Source organism: Mastigoproctus giganteus, chromosome 5 (genome assembly GCF_048544385.1).
Source record: "Mastigoproctus giganteus isolate SK-2022 chromosome 5, ASM4854438v1, whole genome shotgun sequence".
NCBI classification, from domain to species: domain Eukaryota; kingdom Metazoa; phylum Arthropoda; class Arachnida; order Uropygi; family Thelyphonidae; genus Mastigoproctus; species Mastigoproctus giganteus.
The window spans coordinates 181,860,595-181,884,736 of NC_143579.1; the positions used below are offsets into that span (position 1 = coordinate 181,860,595).

The 24,142-nt window shown below is 37.8% G+C and overlaps 1 protein-coding gene across 1 annotated transcript in view; it reads left to right on the forward strand.

Moving 5' to 3' along the window:
• LOC150085895 (immunomodulatory peroxidase-like) overlaps positions 1-24,142 on the forward strand; it is a 312,395-nt gene that overhangs the window by 244,129 nt on the left and 44,124 nt on the right. The window lies entirely within an intron of this gene.

The window sequence follows — 24,142 nt, forward strand, 5'->3', positions numbered from 1 at the left end:
TCATTGACTGGACAGTTACTGACAATCCTCTTGGTAGTGATCACTTTCCAATCATCTGTAATTTCTGTACAAGTTCTCCTCCGATCAACAGAATTAGAACAATTTGGAAATTTGACAAGGCCAACTGGGCTAAATATCAAGAAATAGCTCATTTAGATTCCACTATCATTGCTACTGACAAGATAGATTCTGCAGTAAGCTATATCACAGAACGAATAATGACAGCCGCTGAATCCGCTATCCCAAAATCATCATTTAAAATCCGACTCCATCCAAAAATGTGGTGGAACGAAGCATGTAGCATTGCTAAAAGAGAAAGAAATAAGTCCTGGAATCAGTTTAGAAAACATCCAACCACAGCCAACCTCCTACAGTTTAAAAGAGCAAGGGCTAAGGCTCGTTATATAAGACGAACGAGTAAAAAAGAAGCATGGTCACGCTATGCTGCCACAATAAACAGATTCACAGATACTGCTACAGTCTGGAAAAAAATCAAACGTATCAATGGCAAATACCCACTTGTTACTTCCCCAATTCTATTTCTGAGAGGAAACGAAATTTCTGAACCCGAAGAACTTGCTAATGCATTTGGCTCGTCTTTTGAATCACTCTCAGCTGTCTCCGCCTATGAACCAGCCTTTCAGATGCTAAAACGCAATACAGAAAAGTATAAACTGAATTTTAATTCCGCTCTCCAACATTCATACAATCTGCCGTTGACCATGACTGAATTGCTTAATGCGCTCACAAAAGTGAAACACAGTGCTCCAGGTCCTGATGGAATTTATTACTCAATGATTTCCCATTTAAGTGAAAGATCATTAAGTGCTCTCTTACTACTCTATAATAGAATTTTCTTAGAGGAATATTACCCCACCAGCTGGTGCCATTCTTATGTGCTAGCCTTCCCGAAACCAGGAAAAGACCACACAGACCCAGCAAACTATCGACCTATCTCCTTAACAAGTAGCTTGGGAAAAACAATGGAAAAAATGCTTAACACCCGACTAACGTGGTATTTGGAGACTCAAAACATTCTGAGTCCAAGCCAATATGGTTTTCGGAGAAGTAGATCGACGCTCGATCTCATTATCAAAGCAGAAGCAAATATTCGGAACGCCTTTCTAAGAAATGAGCACTTTGTTATGATATGCATTGACATCGAGAAAGCATTTGATACAACTTGGCGTTATGGGATTCTTCGGGACTTACATAAATCTGGTCTTCGGGGTCATCTCCCGAAATTCATTCAGAACTTCCTATCTAACAGATCCTTCCAAGTCCTCTACCACTCGTCACTTTCTGGCACATATGTTCAAGAAGAGGGAATTCCCCAGGGCTCAGTGCTGAGTGCAACACTTTTTGCCATCAGGATCGATTCTATAACTAATAGTATACCTAACACAGTTGATGCATACCTGTATGCTGATGACCTTGCCATCTCATGTCATTCTCAAAATATGCGACTTATTGAGAGACAACTACAAGTCACCATTAATAGAATAGTCTCTTGGGCCAAAAACAATGGCTACAGAATTTCTAAACCGAAAACAACTGCAGTACACTTCTGTCGTAAACGTACATTACATCCTGATCCAAACCTCCAGTTAGACTCCCATTGTATTACATTTCAACCAAGCACTCGTTTTCTTGGTATAATACTTGATAAAAAATTAAACTTCCTTGAACATATAAAATATATTCGTACCAGCTGTCTTAAGAAACTAAATATTCTCAGAGTAATCTCCTCTATGTCATGGGGTGCAGATCGGTACATGTTGCTACATTTATACCGCTCATTAATTAGATCCCGCTTAGACTATGCATCTCCTGCATACGCCTCAGCCAGGCCAAGTGTACTGAAATGGCTTGATCCCATTCATCATAGCGCACTTCGAATAGCACTGGGTGCCTTTCGTACATCTCCCATTTTAAGTCTATATACGGAAGCCAATGAACCGCCGCTAGACCTTCGGCGACAAATTCTTCTCCTAAACTATGCCGCAAAAATCAGCAGCCTTCCACATCACCCTATATGGCAATATCTCTTCAGACCAAAATGGGAAAACCTCTATCGTACTAAATCACGTCTCAACAAACCATCTGGCATTAGGCTTCAAGCTCTAAACACTAGCTGGGGAATCAGCATGAATAACATAATGCAGGATACTAGCATGCAAATCCAGCCATGGCAAATACCCACAATATACGTTGACAGATATTTTCAGAAATGGGGGAAGAATAATCTTCCAGATATTAACATCAGACAATTACATCTGGCCCACTCAATTCAGTTTAGGAGTTATATGCAGATATATACAGATGGATCCAAGACTGCCAGTAAGGTTGGTACAGCTGTAGTCCTGCCGGATGTTATCATTGCTGAACAGCTTCCCTCAGAATGTAGTAATTATACTGCTGAGTTGTATGGTATTTTACTAGCCCTGGAGAAAATAAAAGAAGCCTCATATACTCAATCCATAATATATACCGATTCATTAAGTGCCGTCAATTGTATGCAAAGTAAACGCCCCAACAGTCATCCTCTTGGTACCACAAATCTGGACTCAGTTAATGGCAATTCATGCACGTGGTCACCGCATTATTTTTTGTTGGATTCCTGGTCACTCTGGAATCCCAGGAAATGAACAGGCAGATTTAGCTGCCAAAAATGCTTCAAATCCTATTTCTTACAATTTCAAGACACCTTATGTTGACTATAAATCCATTATACAGCAGACCTCTAAAGAACAGTGGAAACATATATGGGAAAAAGAATTACATAACAAACTTTTTGAAATAAAGAAAGAACCCAAACAGTGGCGCTCCAGTCTGAGAGGAAATAGAAAAGAAGAAACTGTACTAGCACGACTGCGCATAGGTCACACATACCTCACTCACAGTTATCTATTAAGAAAGGAAGATGCCCCACAATGCAGTAACTGTTCATGTCCACTCACTGTAAAGCATATCGTTATCGAATGCCCGCTATATCTAAGAGAACGAAAAACTGCTTTCTCCTTACTTTCCAAAAATTGCAATCAATTAACACTACGTAATATTCTGGAAGATCGTCAAGATATGGATGACGTTTTTGTTTTCCTAAAATCAATTGATAAATATCACCTTGTTTAAATTTTTATCAGAATCAGCATCAACAGCAAAGATATACTAGTCAGAAATCAGTGCATTATAGCCACAGTTGCTGATGCACCAACAAACCTAACAACAACATCGACCACACTTCCCTCTCCTTTCGAACCCTTTTCTTTCTAAAGTTCGGAACACCTTCCCAGGACTCGCAACCAATCCTCATACTCTGCTTAATTTTCCTTTCCTTCCTATTTGCTAACACAACTCACCACAGCTGTCTCCCTAGCACATAAACCAACCCTTCTCTAGAAATTACTTATTTTTTTCACACGGCAGTATGACCCTTTCATGTTGCCTGGTCACCTTCAAAACACTCATTTTCGTTTTCACACTTTTGCTAACTATTTCCAAGTTATCCAAAATTCAGTCGCCCTGACGCCGTTTTCTTTTGACGCGAACACTGGACGTCCACTCATTTCCTGTTTACTTTCTAACAGTGGCTTAGATCAAAAGAGACGCTTCGTATATCCCGTTTCACGTCCTATTGTTCTTGCCCTCAGCAACCGTTTCATGCTTGTTCTCAAATGGTACCCCCTTCTCTAGTTATGCGCTGTCTCTGCTTGTTCTCTTGTATTATTTAAATTACTTGTTTACCTTTTAGCCACTGTTTTAGTTCCCACGCCTAAAACTGTCCATTACTAAATCCAGTGTTCTTCAAACTTAACCTTATTTACATTAAAACTAAATATTCCATCTTAATATTTACTATCTTTAAATTACTACTCGGGCATTATGCTAATTCTCATTTTCCATCGCCCTTCCTGGATTTATTTTAGCAAAACAAATATTTCTATTTTAATTTGTAAGATCTACATCTTACAAATACATAGCTGCCTCTGAACACATGCCTGTACAGGGCGCCTCCGTAGGCAGGTGGGCAGGAGGAGCAATGCGTAGCACACGCTTCTTGATTAGACCGGGGTTCGAGCCCGTTACCACCAAATATGGAGGATGCAGAAAGGTCAGGGAATGACCACCACATATCCCGGGAGCAATATGGCCCCAGTTGCTAATGCTCCTAAACAAATAACAAATAACATACCTGTACAGACGTGTTCAGAGACCGATTCAGATTTCATCGATTTATCGTGTTCAGACACATGATAAATCCATGTGAACCAGTATCTATAGCCGAAAGAGGCCGTGTGCCAAGAAATTATCAAAACGAGCGTAATAAATTAATCTTTTTTTCCCAACGGTTTTCATAAATTTAAGAATAACATTAGATAAAAAGTTTAAATGTACGAGTTTATATATATTGAGTAACTCTCACCAACTCTTTTGGCAGAGATCTGCACAAAGGAAGCGTGAGACTTGGATTCATCCCGTTGTTACTTTAGAGGGAGGATACTTCTCGCTTCTGGTGATGCATCCAAAAATCGGAATTTCCTTATTTTGTAGGACAGTGTTATTGGTACTCTACCGGTTTTTAGGTGCCTTTTGCGTAAAGCACCTGTTCTTCATCATGTCAGTTCCCCTGCCCCTCTGTCCGCCTGTAAGTAATAATTGGACTCTTAGTGGATGAATTTTCATGAAATTTTTATATTTCATGCGCCAACACATAGGTTATCTATATGATAGTCTATGTGATACGTACCGTATATTGTAGCTGAAGCATGGTGTGTGTGTTGATTTTATTTTATTTTATTTTTATTACGGATTTTCATGATATGTATATTTGGTTCTTAGAGAAATATTTGTCGAGAAGTCTCAAATTTCATTAAAATCTGTTAAAATCAAACAAATAGAAATTGGCAATTTTTTTTTTTTTTTTTTTTTTCACTTCTTTCCATGCATGGAGAAAATAATAATTGCCAGATTTCTGTTGCCCGATTTTAATGAAACGTGGTTTGGCTCGACAAATATTTTTAACAAGGCAAATACAAACTTTCATGAAAATCCGTCCAGTTTATCCGAATTTAATAACTTTATTGGAAGTTGCGTTATTTAAATAATTCAGTGAAATATGTAAAAAAGTTCAACTAAATTAAAAATTATGAACAAAAGCTTCATGTGCCGAAAGCTTAATTAAATGGTTGTACAGTAGAACCTGGTAAATCCTACATCCTTGGCACCCAGCACATCCACGTTTTGAAGGTTATGCATATAGTCTGCATATTCAGATGCATTATTTCATTAGATAATGCACTAGTCCTGATCCCCATAATCATCAGAGAACAATATTCTCCAGCATTTAACTGAAATATTAACCTGTACTACCGATTTGATCCGGTGGTTAATGTAATTGCCTACGATATTGCGATTGTCCAGTATTTTTTTTTTTTTTTTTTTTTTTTATTGAGGTATAAATAGTGTGAACTGATTTCAACAATTGAATCACCTCGAATCAGTATTGAATGTCTTGCAAAAGGAACGATTTTTATATGTTGCAATGACATGCAGCCCAGGAAACATAAAAAGAAATTGGGGTCTGGAAATTATTAATGGAACATGATGCATAAATTTGGCACCTGTTGGCTATACTTCAAAAAAGTACCTGCCGTACTCTTTTATATTTTTGTTTGTATCAAATCGGCTGTCACAGACCGACCGACCGGTGAAGTCCGGTCGGTCTGTGACAGCCGAATCCTCTGCTTTGCACCTTTACGATGGTGGGACTGTTAGTAACCTGGATACAACCCCCATGTGCAAGTCAAGTCCTGACCTAGCACACTGTGGGTGACCACCCAGGTGCGAACCAACGTAATTAGGGGTCAATGTGTGGTGCCCACACCACACAGAGGAATGCCGCTCCTCTGTGTTACCTGGCAATACTAGGTGGTAGATGACTTGACTCATAAACCGGTGCAATACCACCGCTTTGCTTATTGGAGGCTTGAAGTGGTGGAACCCATGTTTCGTCTCCAGAGCAGAACTCCGGTAAACCCTCCCCATCTCTTCCATCATGCAGTATGATTGATGTCTTTTGAGGTTATGATGGGCATCATGGCAAGATCCAATATTCCTAACATTTCGAGGGTACAGTTCTAAAACGGTGTTCGCAGGCTGGCTGCTACTTAGTACACCGAACTGAACCGAACCTATTGGCAATTCTCAATTTTCCTCTTATAATTTAATGGCCGTCTTTCATTGATGGGAAATCTTATCCATAATTTTGCTGATGATAGCACATTGCATTCCACTTTCCAGTTACAGAAACCTTGCCCTGCTCAAACAGTTTCAACTTCTCGAATATACACTAGCAAATCCTTAAATTCTGACCTTCAAGTAACCCTCCAGTGGGGAAAAGATAACTTAGTCGATTTCAATCCTTCTAAAACTCAGTACTGCTTTATATCTCGCAAAAAAGGATTCTTCTGCTCCTATGCTTATCTGCGATGACCCTCAGATTTCTAGGCAAGATGACATATCTCTCTTGGCATAAGCACATTACAAAAATTGCTTCCTCCGCATCTAAAAAACTGGGTTTCTCTTTCGCTCTCGGCGTTACTTTTCTTCCAAACAGCTGTTCACTCTGTACAAATCGAAAATCCGCCCTGCCATGGAATATTGTTCCCACATCATGAGGTGGACAAAACCTCTTTCAGGCTTCTAGATTCCATTGAGAAGCGGGCAGTTAAGTTAATGACTCATCTCTAACAGTCTCTGCCTCAGATACTTTTTGTTTCTGCTGCATGCCTTTTCTATAGATACTTCCATGGGCACTGTTCTTCTGAATTGGCTTTTATAATTCCTGCTCTCTCTTTCAAAGCAGCCCGAACACGTGTCGTTACCACTCAACATCCTTTTAATGTCCAACTTCAAATTCACAGAACCAACTTTTGTTCTTCCTGATTTATTTATTCAACTTCCGTTTCCTGGAACAACCTTCCTTTATACGTATGTCCTGACGATTAAATCTACCGAAGTTCAAGTGTAATGTCAACAAATATCTTTCAACCTCCTACCCATGCACTATAGATTATAATACCTCTCACGTTTGGGGTTTACATAAAAAAAATAAAATAAAATAAAATCCAACAATAACTATATGAAATCCTTTCTGTTGATGAGACCTTTTGAAAGAAATCATGAAGACTTGAACGATAAGCCCATTGCTTATTTCGAACAGAAAAAGAATCACCTAAAAATAAAAGACTTCGTTGATATCTGTATTTATGAATAGTTAAAAAAAATAAATAAAAATTAAACAATCTGATCATCGGCATAGCGGTATGAGTTTACAGGGTTGGGTATACATTTGGTTGGTTCTATTATTTATTCTTATTGCAAATAAGGTAGAATTGAGCTTTGTGAGGACTGTGTATATAGATTTGCGAGAGGACTTAAAGATCTATGCTGATGGAGTTTTGTATGAAATACGCTAAGAGGTCAAGGGAATGAAGATTTTTCAGGATACCAAAACGCCAAGTGGTATCAAAGGCCTTCTCTATATCAAGGCATAACATAACGAGATACAGTACTCGTATCGGGTAAATACATTCATGATGTTTGTTTCAGTTTTAATCATGAGACCCAGGAATAATTGATTTTCTGAAACCAAATTGGTTATCAGAGATTAAATATTTGGAATCGAGATACCAGGTCAGTCTGGGGTGTATAATTTTTTTCATTTTTATCATTTACTCAAGCAGCTGTTAAGAAAAATAGGTCTGTAGTTGTGAGGGACAGTGTGATCTTTCCCTGGATTGGGAATTGCCAGTACATATGAGTGATCCCAGCATGTTAGGAATTAATGTTCAATGAAAATACGATTGTAGAAAGTCAGCATCAAGGATAATGATTTGTTATCCAAGTGTTTAAGCATTATATAATATACTCCGTCAGGACCAGCAGCACTGTTCTTTGAGGTATATTTGTATTTTTTTTTTTTTTCTTTAAAGAACCAAACTATTATATTTAAGCCACCCGAATGATTAAATCCATCTGCCGTGCTGTCTTATGTCTGTTAGTTGCGCATGTTCTATGGTCGATTTGTCTGTTTGCTGGACGAAAAATCCCAGTTTCTGTGGGGGGGAAAAAACCTTGCTATCTACGCCTGAGACCGATTAACTCAGCCACGGAGTGAAAAAAAGCTTATTAAAGTTCCTCGCATCATCGACGGGATTCTTTGAGGTATATATGGCTTCTTGAAGCCATAGTAAGTGATCAGTTGTATGGTAAAGAAGATGTGGTTTTGAAGTTCAATTGAGTTTTTTCAGCTGACGCTTTAATCTGAAATGACGTGTCTTTTTCGGTCGAGGCAGACAACTGTGAGAATACAGACCCTAGGTCATTTGCAATTTCTGCAGGAGTACACAGCTCCTGTCCATTCCAGTTAAAAATTTGGGAGGATAAAGGGGGAAATTTTTGCCATTTCGTTGTTTTATTTGTTTATTATTATTTATTTATTTATTATTTTTTTTTTTTTCATATTATTCTAGAATCTGTATTTTGTTAACTGAATGTGCAAATCGGACCCAGGAGTCCTTTTTTGCTTTCTTCCTGATGTGGCGATCCTGGGCTCTGAGTTTCTTATAATTAATAAGATTATTGGTAGTAGGATGTTTGCAGAATATATTCCACGCTCGGTTTTTTCTTTTTTGGCACCTTTACAATCCTTGTTCCACCAATAATTTATGGATCTACGGAAGCTTGACTGTAACTGTGGGATGGCAATAGACGCAGCTGCTAGGATTTGTTTGATAATATGGTTGGTAACTATGTCAATTGGACGAGATTCGATGATCTGATTATTAAAAGATGAATATTAAATGTACTTTGTCCAATCTGCCTTGGAAAATTTCCATTTTATGCGGTATTCTGAAGTTACAGAGTGTGAAGTTTGAATTTTACAGATTAGCAGATAGTGGTCACTGTTGATTGGATCGTCAAGAACTGTCCACTCAATACAAGGAAAGATGATCGTAGAGCAGATAGATAGAGCTATTGAAGAGACTGTTCCTGTTGGGAGATGGATGTAGGTTGGTGAACAGTATTTAGGATGGTTAAATTTTGCATGTCAGTGAGCAGTCCCAATGCAGATGGATGAGGATAGCTCATTTAAATAATGAGCTGTCCTCATCCATCTACATTGGGAGAACCCCACAATGAATGGTGTCCATTGAAGTCGCACAATAAACAGAAAGGGGTTGGCAGCTGCAGAATTAATTGTTCAAGTTCATGAATGGCAGAAGGCTGACTGGGCGGTAGATAGATTGAAATAAGCGTTATAATGACGCCAATTGCCATTCGTGTAGCAACAGCTTCAATAGAGGTTTGCAAAGGAATACGTCTGCAAGGGACTCGTGAATCTGAGGATGGCTACCCCACCGTGAGCATTATTTGTAACCGGTCTATCTTGTCAGAAAAGAGTATAATTTTTTTTTTTTTTTTTTTATCGAGAGGGATACCTGAGAAGTTAAATGTCTCCTGTAAACAGATGCTAACTGGATTATGATGATTAATTATTTCCTGGATCTCATCAATATTGCCACGCAAGCCTCTACAATCCCATTGGACTACGTTATTCATTGTTTAGATTTAGATGAAGGAGCTGAGTTTCTGTTTTTTAAAAGTTTGATGCGGTCAATTTTAATTTTCTCTTTGGTAAATTAGGTCTTGTCTATTTCATCATCTGGATGGATCTCCAGAATGATTTCGTTTTCATCTTTAATGTGAATTTCATTGATATCCATAAGGAAGAAATCAACTGCCTGTTTACTAACGAGATCTGGCTTCTCTTCTTGAACAGGTCTTACAGGAGCTGCATGGGCAGCAGGCGGTATGGTGACTGGTGTGTTGTTAGCTCTGCTTGAAATCTGTTGCTCTGAGGATTGTTGTACAGAAGAGAGCAAGGATCGAGCCCGTTCAGAAATAGAGATGGTGGAATTGATGTCAGTTTGGATTGATACTGAAAGAATTTTTTTTTCGTGCTTCTAGGAATACTTTCTTTTCTATTTTATAATTCCGGATTTTTTTTTTTTTTCTTGTCTTTCTACTGTTCACAATTTTTTGAGAAGGCTGGATGGTTGCCTTTACAATAGGGACAAAGTGAAGACGGCATTACAGTCAGCTTGGGAATGCTCTTATGATCCCCAGATTGGACATACCAAGTCACATTGACAGACTGTTTGAGTATCCAAATTTCTGACACTTATAACATCTTATTGGGTTCGGAATATATGGGCAAATGTGACAATGCAAATACCGTGCTTTCACTGATTAAGGTAGGTTGGGTGAGCTGAATATTAGTATGATGCTGTTAGTCAGAATGAGCTCGCCATCTTTTTTCATCATAATGCTTTTGGCTTGTGTGACTTTTTGATCCTGCAGTTCCTGAATAATTTCTTCCTCTGAGAGACATTCATTAGGTCTCATTCTGAAATTATGCCTTTGAATGTATTAAGTGTGGTATGTGGGGACTCCTTAAATGGAACTCCACCAAATGAGGTGAGTCTGAGTAGGGACTCAATGTTTAAAGCTGGTGGTCTCTACAAGCAGGTCGCCAGATTTCAGTCGTCACACCATTTTCGAGGAACCAGCTACACTCTCAAGACATTTTTGTATGAGAAATGGCAATAGATTGCCTAAGGGCTGGTTTGTTAATGAATGTAGAATTAGAAAACGTGGGTGTTCTATTCGAGGAGTATCCGTCCTCAGTCTCGTTGGATTGGATGAGTCACTATCAGGTTGATGAAAATCCATAGTATTCGGATTTGCAGTCTTAATCGGTGAAAAATTGTGACATTCATGTTTTGCTCCTTTTGGCCCTGGGGGCTTGCTTTACCACCTAGTTTTCCGACCCCGCCACGGGGAGGCAGGAGCAGTGCCACACGGTGACCGAACAACTGAGTTATTTAGTTAGTACTGTTATAAATAGAAACAGAAAGATGGCTTTCCTTTCTGGGCCTTTACCTATTTCTTATAGTGCAAAAGTGCTACATTTAATTTATAAATAAAGAAAGCGGTAGTTGGAACAAAATATAATCTATTCAAAGGCTCTTTGGAGATAACGCTTTTTGGAACGCACAGAAATCTCTTGGTCACAGAATGTTGGCACTCGCGGGCCTTAATCTTTGGAGAAAGAGAGCTGAAGTAAGACAAAATGATACCTTCGATACTTCTACTTACATGCCTTGTTGAAAACAATATCTCCACAGAGTCAGACTTACAGAAAGAGAAATAATTAACCACCTCACACAGCTGTCCATCTCTTTTGAAGAATATTTTCTTGTCAATACAACCATTGAAAATTACAGGTGGATGGCTAAATCTTTCTTGAAAAACAAACTCCTGTACTATGATCCTATCCACAAAAGAACTAGTTGATATCTCTTGTGACATGTAACTCCAAGAAAAGTGTCTTTAGTGTTCCACTGTCTTTGTTCTGGACTAGTTGGATTGTTGTTATTGGATTTTAGGAGCATCGGCTACTTAGGCCATGTTATCTGTGTATAGCGTGTTTTGAGGTCGATTTTCTTGTTTTTCTGGATGAAAAACCCCAAGTTTCCGGGAGAAAACCATGCTACCCTCGCATGACACCAACTAATTCAGCCACGTTGTGAAAAATACCCATAAAAATTCCTTCCGTCATCGACGGGATTCAAACGCAAGTCTTTTCCACCAGGTGTGAGGAAGACTGCAATCCTACCAACTGTGCTACCCATGAGGGCGGCCAGTTGGACTCTTACCCTAATATAGCAGACAAAGTTCATAAACTTTTACCATTTGTGATGGCTTATGTAATGTGGGTTTGCCAAATATTGTGACACAAAATCTAAAAAGGGGACGACTTGATGCTCCTCCTCCTCAGACTCTCACCATAAATTTTCAGCTTTGGCACCTAATTTCAGCAAAATCGCTGAAAATCTGTCACAGCAGATCTCTCATTAGATTCACTGAGTAAGTCTATTTCTTATATTTTTAATTTGGAGGCTTAATACTACTGAAATTTTTAGTTTAAAATTTTAAGAATAGAGATTATTTTTTGGTTCCACTATAATACAGTACACATGCAAAAAACACCCCTTTTTAGCATTCTATGCCTACGATAATTTTTGGGGGTACCTGAGAATATTGCTGGACTTCCACTGGCATACCTCAGCCAAAGAGGGCAGGGTTGCAAAAAAATCGGGAAATTATGGCAAGGTATCGTAATTTTACCCTCAGAATGATAGGTTGGTTATAAGGAGCCGATTCTTCAAATTCTGCATGAAGATTTAGCGAAAAGAAAGGTCCGAGCAAAGTTTGTGCCTTACAGATGAGCAGAAACAGTGAAGAGTGTTATCATGCGAAGGCTTCGTCCAGACTTGCCAAGACAATCGTAATTTCATCTGTTGTATTGTCATTGTACATGAGTGTTGGGTGCTTAAGTGTGACCCAGAGATGTGTGGACTTCATTTTTTTGGTAGGACTGCAATTTTGAGAGAAAGGCACTGGTTCTTGTTGCACCACAGTGTTCCCACCCATTCCACACTTGTCATGAAGACATTTCTGATGAAATGTGGCAGTGTACAGATAAACCATCCACCCTACTCTCCTGATGGAGCACCAATGCATATCCTCTTTCCCAAAGTGAAAACTGCCCTTGAAGGAAAGAGATTTCAGGATGTTGGAAGCAAAGAAAAACATAACTGACAAACTGAACATATCTTTGGATGCCTTTGCTAACCTTTTCAGAAATTCAATGGTGTAATAAATGAATTCAATCAGGTGGTGATTACTTTGAATAAAAAATAAAACCATTTTTGAGCATCATCACTTTTGCATATTTTTTATTGCACCAGTTCCAAGAACTGGATTGTCACCCACTTGTATGTCCCCTTTTTTTTACCTGGCCAGTTGATTTTTAAACTGCAAGAATATTGCAATGGTCTCTTAGTACTCACAACAGAACTGCATCTTGTACCACAAGTTGCATATAAAACACTACTTTGATATGTTAGCTTGAGTAGCCTTTCCTTGATGGAATTTTTTTTTTTATCTACACTGTTCAACAAAATTAACAGAACAAAATGCTTTTCATGAATTTAATGAGACCTTTTTGGTAATCTATATACCACCATTGTAAATGTCCCTTATACCTGTTCAAGGTTTTTTGCTTCCTTCTCATTTCATTATTCTGTTTTTACACCACCACTATACCAAATTTTTCTAGCTTCATTGCAAGCTGCATGAAGCCAAAAAAATTTCTTGAAATGTGACGTAAAGAGTCACCACATTTGTGTTCTTCCACGTTCTGTTAATTTTGTCAAGCAGTGCAGTTCAACTTGAAAAAGAATTTGTTCTGTTGTAATTACTGTAGAAATTGCTTTGCTTTAGGAATTTTAAGATATTTGTTTTTGGCTTCCTCTTCACAAAATTCCATTACACAAGAAACAATCTCTTCCTTCCTTGACTATGTAAAACTTCATTTTTTAACTTTCCACATACTGCTTCATCTGTATATTGCTTTGTTAGATTGCAAAGAAAATCCAAGAATTTTGAGACAACTGTTTGTGGACTAGAAATCTCTGCAATTCTTTGTGTTCCTTTTTGATGTAATCTGGGGCATATCCTCGTATCATGCTCTTGCATTGGTTCTTTGTGCCACTTGTCATGTCCCTGTAGAGGTTTGGTGTTTCAAGTAAGATCAGCTCAGATTTTTCTTTAAGAAGGAACTGCTCAGTCTCTTCTTGTGCTTTTGAGAATCTGTTATTTGACACATGATTTGGACTTGATGTGATTTGTAACTTTTTAGGAGTAAATGTGTCTGTTTTTGTAAATATCACTTTTCACACAAACTTTACTCCTAAAACCAATAATCAGACTTTCAGCTAACCCAAAGAATTCCAATATAAAAAATAGTGGGCATTCCGTATTATGCCTTATCCCTTTCAGCATAAGTAAACTGGACTATAGACATGATTCTGATTGGATGAACTTCTGCACTTTTTTTCTATGCCAGGAAAGTTGTTGCTGCAAGTAACTTGGGTCTTTCACTTGGAGACCTCTAGAAGGGCATTGTAAAATTTCTCAATGTCCCCAGTCTTCTTCCGATCACCATAGAACATCATGTTCTGTTTTTGTTTTCAGGGGTTCCTACTGCATAATGAAATAATTAAATTTGATAATTAAATCAATCTACCTAAATTATTAAAAGCATTTCATAACTGAGTGGTCAGGAGCCAGAGTGCAATAGCACAAGCTCTTTGAGTAGACCAGGATTCAAGCCCCTGACTGCTAAATACGGTCGCTCTGCTAACCTGCACTGGACCAGTATGGCAGATTATAGTCTATTTCCCTCAACATGAATCATTGAAGAGGCCTCCATCCTCCAGTGGATTGATAATGGCTGCAGTTTACTTTTTTTTTTACTTAAATTATAGCTGTCAAAAAGTGTAAACATGAATGTGTTAATTGCAAAGCAAGTTCAAATAGTTTGCCTGATGTAAAGAAATTAAAGAAACAAAACAAAACAGAATTATACATGCACCTTAGGGAATTGTATGCTTTTGAAGTATTTAGTCTTTCAATGAGTTTAGAGCAGTATAAGCCATAAAGTTGAATGGAGGGGATTCCCTTCAGTACCTCTGTTCCTGATGATCAAAATATTAGAAACCGAACTTCACTACTTCATTAAACTTTGTGCTTGAATTTGAACTGGCATGAATTTAACTACTGGTCAAAAGGTATCTAGTGTGTGGTTTTAATCCCTTCCTATAGAAATAATTCTTGTAGCACCTTCAGTAAGGAGAGTTGTAGACTGCATTGCCTTTATGTAACTTTCCATTGATCTCTCACAGCTTTTAAATGGAGTTTAAATCTTTGGGTGGAGTAAGGAAGATGACTGAAGTCATCATTAAGGCCATTGGAACCACTCAAGAAACCTAGTCCCACTGATAGTTGCCATTTCTTTCTGGGTAAAACTGGATAATTGCAGGATCTGTGCATTCTCATGTTTTATACAGGGTGTTTCAAAAGTGATCGTCAATAACTTAAAGGTCAGCTGTACAGACTACAATATGCAAAAAAATCCTAGTAACCATGGGTCCTTAAGTGAATCGTTTTCGAGATATTGCACATTTCTAATTGGGATCCACCAATGACTTTCTGTTTAGGTTAGGTTATGCTCATTCCCTCCCTTTCCCCTCTCTCAATGCTCTGAGACGTAGCAGGCATACTAGTACTTGTCATAGGATAGTGAACATGGAAAGAGGTTACAGCAACGAAGAGTATGCAGACATGCACTTTGTGTATGGTAAAGCCAATGGCAGTGCACTCTGGTTGCACGTTTGTACCAAGAAGCATTTCTCCACCGAAGGTAGTCCAACAGGTGCACATTCATCAGGGTACATCAACGCCTTAGAGAACATGGGTGCTTCACACATGGAGTACGAGCAGGTAGGCCCAGAAGCATAACACCTGATTTGAGGAAAGGGTGTTAGAAAGAATAGAACAAAATTCAGGAATTTTGACAAGGAAGGTTGCTCTGCAAGAGCATGTACTGAGTCATAGTAGTGTGTGAAAAATTGTACATCACCAATTACTGTACCCCTACCATATCCAGCGAGTACAAGGTCTCAGCAATACAGACCACCCTCCCAGAGTGAACTTCTGCCAGTGGATGCAACAACAGTGTGTCCTGAACCCCTAATTTTTAAACGTTTTGTTCACTGAGGAAGCTCGGTTTACTTGTGATGGTATTTTTAATTTTCATAACTGTCACGTTTGGTCCGATGAAAATCCTAATGCAGTTTACGAGTCATGACATCAGCAACATTTCTCGTTGAATGTCTGGGCAGGACTACTAGGAGACCATCTAATTGGACCACACTTTCTGCCAAACAGGCTAACAGGAGAGCTGTTCCATCAGTTCCTGCAGAATGTTCTTCCAGACCTCCTTGATGATGATAATGCTCCACATCAGAAATGCCAAAACATGTGGTTTTTGCATGATGGTGCACCAGCACATTTTGCTCGAATTGATTTGGTATCTAACTAGAAAGTATGGTCAATGGTGGATAGGTAGAGGTGGACCTGTAATGTGGCCTCCCAGATCACCAGACTTAAATCCTATGGATTTTTGTATCTGGGGTCATGTAAAAAGCTTTGTGTAAAAAGCTTCTGACATTAAGACAGTTGCGGAATTGCAGCATCGGGTTGAAGGAGCCTTTCAGCAAATCGGAAATGACCCAGGAATGCCTGAGAGGATTCGCAACTCAATGCAGAGAAGACTACAAAGCTGTGTACAGATGCAAGGACAGCATTTTGAACACCTTTTGTAATATGTAACACATGTAAAATCCTGTGGTGTTGAAACCAAAAATGTAATTAAAAATGTATTTAATAAAACCACCCTCAGCAAATGATTCACAGCTTTTTGCTAAACTAGTGCTCCCATAGTCAGTGGTGGATCTTAACAGAAAATGTGCATTATCTCAAACGGTCCATTTGCGGCCTGATGTTCACTGGGAATTTTTTGCTTATTTTAGTTTGTACTTTTCACCTTTAATTTGTTGACCATCATTTTTGAAACACCCTGTATATGCAGAACCCATTATCATCTCAGACATGCCATTCCACTTTTCTCAGCTTGTACAGTAGAAATAACATGTAATGGATGCAGTGGCTTATATTGCTTCTATGCAATAATATTGCCATTGCAATATTTATTCACAAATTTTATTTATTTATTTTTTTATTACTGAAACAAGTGGTTAACAGATAGGGTCAATGTTGCTGAACAGTAATTTTCCCATTTCTTACAAAATATAAAAGCATCCAGCAATTGCTCTACAGTAGGTTGGCCCAGGGCTCACATCTGGTGAGTATGGGCTTGGCACACCCAGTGTCCTGAGCTGGATATTATCTTTCATGGTGATTCCCTTCTACTTGTGACTCTCTCAGGGTTATTCAGAAATTTTTTTTTTTTTTTTTTGGCTGGTGCAGCATAAGCCTCAGGCTTTCTTGCACCATAAAGCTAAAAATAATAATTCTACCTTACATCTGATATTCTCTTATAACTTAAGAATTATGGATATTGTATCTTTGGATGATCTTGTGATTTCAGTTGTTCTTACTATTGTAGTCTAGCTTGCACACCAACTGGTTTTTTTTTTTTTAAATTCAGTTATGATATTGCACCTACCTGGACACAACTTTGATTGCTAAGTATTCTTATGTTTAAGCATCAAGGCTGACATGTGATCATATCATGCAGTTTCCTGATGAATACATTGCTTTCTTTGCACCTCAAAGGAAAAGTAGGGTCTTTTTAATATTTTGGCTAGGCTGGGATGCACACACACAGAGGTGTTTAATATTTCACATAACAAGTTTATGTAGTTCATAATTTATGAAACTTAAATGGTGAAATGTTTGGGTAAAGAAAAAAGTAACACTGGCAGTTTGAAATCATACACTTTTTTTTTTTTTTTTTTTTTTAAGCTAAGGATTGTTTTCATTTATCACGTACTTTCTTGTTGTGTTGCTTAATGCATTTACAGGTTTCATAAGCATCTTCATTGCAATATAAAGAATTGTAAATGTATCAAACTGCTCAGTAAACAGAATTTAAAAAATAATAAATAAAAAGTTTCTTTGTGTTCTTGTATAGGGGCTCACATCTGGTGAGTATGGGCTTGGCACACCCAGGGTCCTAAGCTGGATATCATCATTCTTCTCTTTCTTGGTGATTCCCTTTTGACTCTCTCTCTCTCTTAGGGTAACTTGGGAATTTTTTTTTGGATGGTGCAGCATAAGCCTCAGGCTTCTTTCCATCATATAGCTAATAATTATAATTATATAAAAATTCATCAATTATTTTACTTAAAACAAATAAGCTCCTCCTCCTCCAAATAATGATTAAAGGTAGTTCTGCTGCATAATCATGCATCTGGATGTCAGATGATCTAATGAGACATATGGCAGAGAAGAAAAATGCATGGGATACAGAAGCCTATGATAGATATAAGCTGATCTGTAACCAAGTTACAAAGGAGGTTAGGCAGGTGAAGGCAGATTATGAGAAATCTTTGGCAAGGGATGCAAATAAAAACAGCAAGGAGTTCTTTACTTATGTAAACTCTAGAAGGAAGGGGATGAATCAGATTGGTCCACTTGATATCGATGGTTCAACTGTTCATGATCCTGCTCAGGTAGCTAACAAACTAAATCAATATTTTGCATCTACATTAACACATGAGGAGTTATTCAGGAAGGGGAATGCCATAGATGAAGTAAACACTGGCAGTGAACTAGATGATCTTGAAAAAAGTGAGAGTAAAGTGGAGGAGAAATTGTTGAAGATAAATACAAGAAAGGCACCTGGGGTGGATGGGATCTATCCAGTTATATTAAAGGAGGCAGCAAAGGAAGTAAGCAATCCATTAGCCATAATTATGAGAGCTTTCTTGGACTCAGAGGAGGTACTCATAGACTGGAGATGTGCAAATGTGACCCCAATTCACAAAGGAGGATCAAAGGCTGACACAAGTAATTATAGACCTGTGAGTTTAACTTCTGTTCCAGGAAAATTAACGGAGGCACTGGTTAAAGAAGCACTGCAGGATCATCTTGACAAGAATTCAGTTATAGCTCAGACACATCATGGTTTTGTTAAGGGAAGGTCTTGTCTGACCAATTTAATTGGATACTATGATGTAGTCACAAAAGAATTGGATGCAGGGAATAACTTTGATATCATATATTTGGATCTTAGAAAGGCTTTTAATACTGTTGCACATGGAAGACTGTTGCACAAATTGGAGCAGTGTGGCACTGGTGGCAAATTGTTGCTATGGGTAAAGGGATAGTTGAGTGGCAGAAGACAGAGTGGTAATTAATGGACACTGCTCATCGTGGACTAATGTTATTAGTGGAGTCCCTCAGGGTTCAGTGTTGGGTCCATTGTTGTTTTCTGTATTTATAAATAATATTGATGATGATATATCAAGTTTAATGTCCAAGTTTGCAGACGATACAAAGGTTGGCAGGGTTGTTAAGGATGCTACTGACACTATGCTGCTGCAACAGGATCAAGGAAAGGTTGAGCAGATAGGCTGAGAGGTGGCAAATGAAGTTTAACATTGACAAATGTAAAATACTACATATGGGAAACAGCAACCCCAGAGCAACGTATCAACTCTGTGGTACTACACTGGCAGTGGTTGAGAATGAAAAGGACCTGGGGGTAATTGTGCAGGCAGATATGAAGTTCTCGGAGCAGTGCAGACGGGCTGCAAGAGTAGCTCATGGTGTCTTATCAAAATTCCTGTATGATGATACAGGAATTTTTCTAGCAGGGATAGGGAGGTGATTATTCCCTTGTAAGGCAATGGTCAGGCCGCACCTTGGCAATGGTCAGGCCGCACCTTGTTTGGTCTGGATGCCTCATTTCAAGAAGGATGTAAAGCTGCTGGAATGAGTACAGAAAAGGGCAACAAGGTTAGTGAACAGAACGAAGGGTTGCTCTTACGAAGAAAGGCTTAAGTTTTGCAAATTACAGTGTCTGGAGACTAGGCACCGGCGAGGTGATCTGATAGAGGTGTACAAAGCCTTGAATGGTTTGAGCATGCTCAATGCTGATGGGATACTGCCTCTTGCTCAGAATAATCATCTGAGAGGGCATAAATTCAAATTGAGGAAGGACAGATGTAGGATAGATGTGGGGAAATTTGCCTTTAGCCAGTGGGTAGTTGGTTGGTGGAACAGACTTCCATCCCTTGTTGTGGAAGTTGATAGCCTAAATAAATTTAAGGCTCAGCTGGACAGGTATTTCGAAGAACGGAAGGGTGAAGTGGAAGGTTTTTTTTTTTTTTTTTTTGGCTGATGCTGCATAAGCTTGCTTTCTTCCATCATATGCCTCTACTAATGCTAATAAATCATAGCAAAGTAGTGCGTCTAGATCAATTTTGTAGTATAGTTGATCTACAAAATTTACTATATTTGGATGCATATTGTAACTGGACTCCAAATATCGGGAGACCCCTAGGCACATGCATAAACATGCCACTATATAGTGATAGATCAAGGGAGGCAAGAAACAAGCACTGAATCATGTCCTGTGATCTTACATTTATGACAGTGTCATTCTTAATTTGTGTAGCAATATAAAAATCATCTTTGGAGAAAATATATTTGCCTAAATTTTAATGTAAAAATAAAATAGTGACAAAAATATTTTGATACTTTTCTTTATTAATCAAAAAACTTTTTAAGGATAAGGATTAAAATAAGATGCCTCAGCAGTGGCATAAAATCATGAGCTTGAAACCTGGAACCTTAATTTTTTTTTATGTGCCCATCTATTCCTTTTACTCTCCCTTCTGAGTTCAGGGTTCTAGTGCAGCTGCACCACCTACATCATAGATAAAGTACTGCATAAGGTAAATTAGTCGCCAGTTTTGCATTTCTGAGTTACTCATTTAGAAAGATTTGCATTCAAATCTCATGAGAGACTGGAAGAATTGTTAAAAGAATCTTCAGACACCATTTGCCAAAATTAAGGGGAGTGGGGGTATGGTTTTTCTTTTACAAACATAATATAACAAAAAGATCGAGATACAGACAATGTTGTAAGAATCATTGCAATAGGATCAAAGTAGTTGATGTGCAAAGGATCTGCAAAAGCAACCTTGTACTGTTCTGAAGTATAAATTATAATAAATGTTGAAGGTGGTATAAGTTTAAGTTTGTCTTAGAGATGGTGAATTACATATTATCTGGATTTGTACTTGCAAATCTGATAGGTAAATTTATTACTTGATAGGAGGCTATGTATGAGTCTCCAGTAAAGTACTTTATACTTTACAATGTAAATAGCTTGGCTTATATTCTTGACTGGTGCATATACAATTAAACTTGGTTATAATATTGCAGTTAAAATCTCCATATAAATTCAGCCATTTTACCTTGGTTGCAATATAAGAGGGCTATTCCAAAAATACGCGGACTGGCAACACTGCTTCATTGCTATGGAAGCGAGTGACGAGTTTGTGGTCTAGGAATGTTCCCCCATCTTTTCTTAGTTAGTTTGTGCAAGCGTATCACGTAATATTCATTTTTGTGTTCGTTATAACAGTTTATGGGAAGTATGCTTTATTTTGTCTCTAATAATTAACGAAAATTTCGTTAATTATTAGACAAAGAATCGCAATTGAATTTTGTATAAAGTTAGGCAAAAGTGGTCAGAATACGTTTGAGATGATTCAAGAAGCCTTGGGCAAAATGGCTGTATTTAAATGGTGGAGGCATTTTAAGGACAGGGAAAAAAAGTGTATGAGATGATCAAAGAAGCAGGCATCGGTCAACTTCAGTGAACGATGAAAACATTGAGGAAGCCAAAACGTTATTGAAAGAAAATACATGTTTATTGATTCATGATCTGGCAGTTCAGTTAATGTTGGTGTAGCAAGATGTCATGAAATTGTAAATACGCACCTTAACACGTCACATGTTTGCACAAGATGGGTACCGCGTGATTTACCGCAGAATAAAAAGAACACAGTGTTGAACTTTGTCAAGCCTTTATTGACCTTTTCAATAAAATAATCAAGTGTTAAAATAAAATAATCCTGGATTAAACATTTTGATCCAGAGTCCAAACAGCAGTCAAGCATATGGAAACACCACGATTCAATGCCTCCAAAAAAATTTAGTTTTTGGTTCATCAAAAATATAGATGTTGATTTTGTTTTTTGATGTCCACGGAATAATACTGCAGCACTGGGTTCCTGAGAAACAAACTGTAAATGGAGAATATTATGCTAACATATTGCGAGTTCACCTCAAAGGAGCAATTCGCAAAAAAAGACCAGAACTACTTAATCAAGAATGGTTTCATCTTCAAGATAATGCTAAGCCACATGTCGCATAACCAGCAATGCAAGCTTTAGCAAAAATTGGTCAACCTTCCATTGGTCCCACCTTCCATACAGCCAAACCTTACACCATGTGATTTCTGGGCTTTCCCGAGCTCCGAAAAAGAGTTAGGAGGAAAAAAAATTTAACACAGATGAAGAAGTTAAATCTGCCACATCCACTATCTTGCAACTCCTTTCAGAAAATGGCCTGCAGCACATGTTTCAGAAGCTATTGAAACTCTGTAAAAGGTGTATAGAATGTGAAGGACGCTATTTTGAACAGGAGACCCATACCAACCTCCCAAGTGACTCGGACTCAGAGCAATGGTCTCAGTCCGCATATTTTCGGAACAGCCCTCGTATACCGTACATTATGGCATATATGTCAACCTTTGAAGCATAAAAAAACATCGGATATTTTAAGGCCAACTTAGAAAGACTAGTGGAATTAATACCACTATATTCACAATTTATTAAATTTTTTTTTATGCCGATATATGTTGTATCTCACCTTTTAAATACATGAATTATTCATCTTTTCATTAGATGTAAAGAGTTCATAGAATTAGTAGTGGCAAAATTATACAAGCAAACAAGCATTTATTTGCAGAAATGGTTCCATTGCTTCTTACTAGTTGTTACAAAGAATTTGATGGATCAGGCCTAGGTTTTCATGAAAATAAGAAGTTTTTTTTTATACAACAGTGCACTTTCACACTGAATGCTAATTATTCAAAGATTTATTTCACTGAAGGGATTACTGAGGTTGCCCCCCCCCCCCCCCCCCACTATTTACTTGATTTGGCTCTGATGCAGATGGTGAGAAACTATTAGTGGGCATCCATCAAGGGGATACTTTAAAAGGAATTTAAAGAATGCTTTCAATGATTTAAGAAGTGTAACAGGTGTATAGAGTTACATGGGGACTATTTTGAATGATTTTCATAAATTGTTTTTCTGAATTTTTTTTTAGAATGTCTTATTACTTCTCAGTTGCAATGTGTGTAGTAGTTTTAGTACAGATTTTACTTTAACACCACTCCAAGAGACGCAAGAGATGACTGTAAAAAAAGTGGGTCAACTTACACAAGCAAATGTATCGTTAAGCCCAAATTTTCACGGCAAAAAAAAAAAAAAAAAAAATTAATATTGCCTTATATGCTGCAATATATGCTATTTTAGTATGTGTAAAATGTTCATTCGGCTGTATTGTACTTTGAATTATTAGTCTGCTGCATGATGTCTCAAATATTGAATACTTGTATAAGTTGCTTGTGATGAGTAGATAATTGTCATCAGCAAATGATTTATGGTAGGACATACCATATGTTATAAGAAAAGTAGGCATGGCCTTCTATGTATCACTGATTTTATGAAATCATTATAAAGTACCTTGTTAGGTGATTGGTAATGCCTATTCATTTTGGCAGCTTCCATGGTGTAACAGTTTAGTTTAGATTACTGAAATCAAAATGTGTACAATTCACAATGCCAACAGCTAAAGACACCAACTAACCAAAACATCTCCAATGCCAACAAATTGAAAAGCCTGACAGAATCAGAATAAATTGTTAAAGCACCAACAGATTATAGTACCAAATAATTTCATTAATCATTTGATACTATGAATTATTACAAAAATTGTATCTGTTATTAACAACCTAGAAAATTAGTTCTAAGTTGTTGAAAAAACCGAAGTAGATTTTTTTCGGTCTTTTCCATGGTTTTAGTCAGAGCTGCAACCCACCTAAAATTTTGGACTAGTTGTATGGTTTGTGGTTCGGTTAAAAAATTTCTGAAGTGGTTCAGTTTGTGATCTTGTTCAAAAGGCAATTTTGACCAGTGGGTTTGGTTCAGTTATTGTTGTTATTTGGTTTTTAGGAGCATTACCAACTAAGACCATATTGCTCCGGGGATATAAGGTGGTCATTCCCTGACCTTCCTCAGTATTTAGTGCTCACGGGCTCGAACTCCGGTCTAATCAAGAAGCATGTACTACGCACTGCTGCTCCTGCCCACCTGGCTACGGAGGCACCGTTTTGGTTCAGTTCAGTCAAGCATATGGTCTGAAATAATTTGTATAGTTTCTTAGTTTATTAATGATAGTAATAATATCACATTATAATAAACTATTTCTATAAAATCTTATTTTAAATAAAAGTAAATTATATTAATAATATATTTGACAAGTAATAAAATTACAT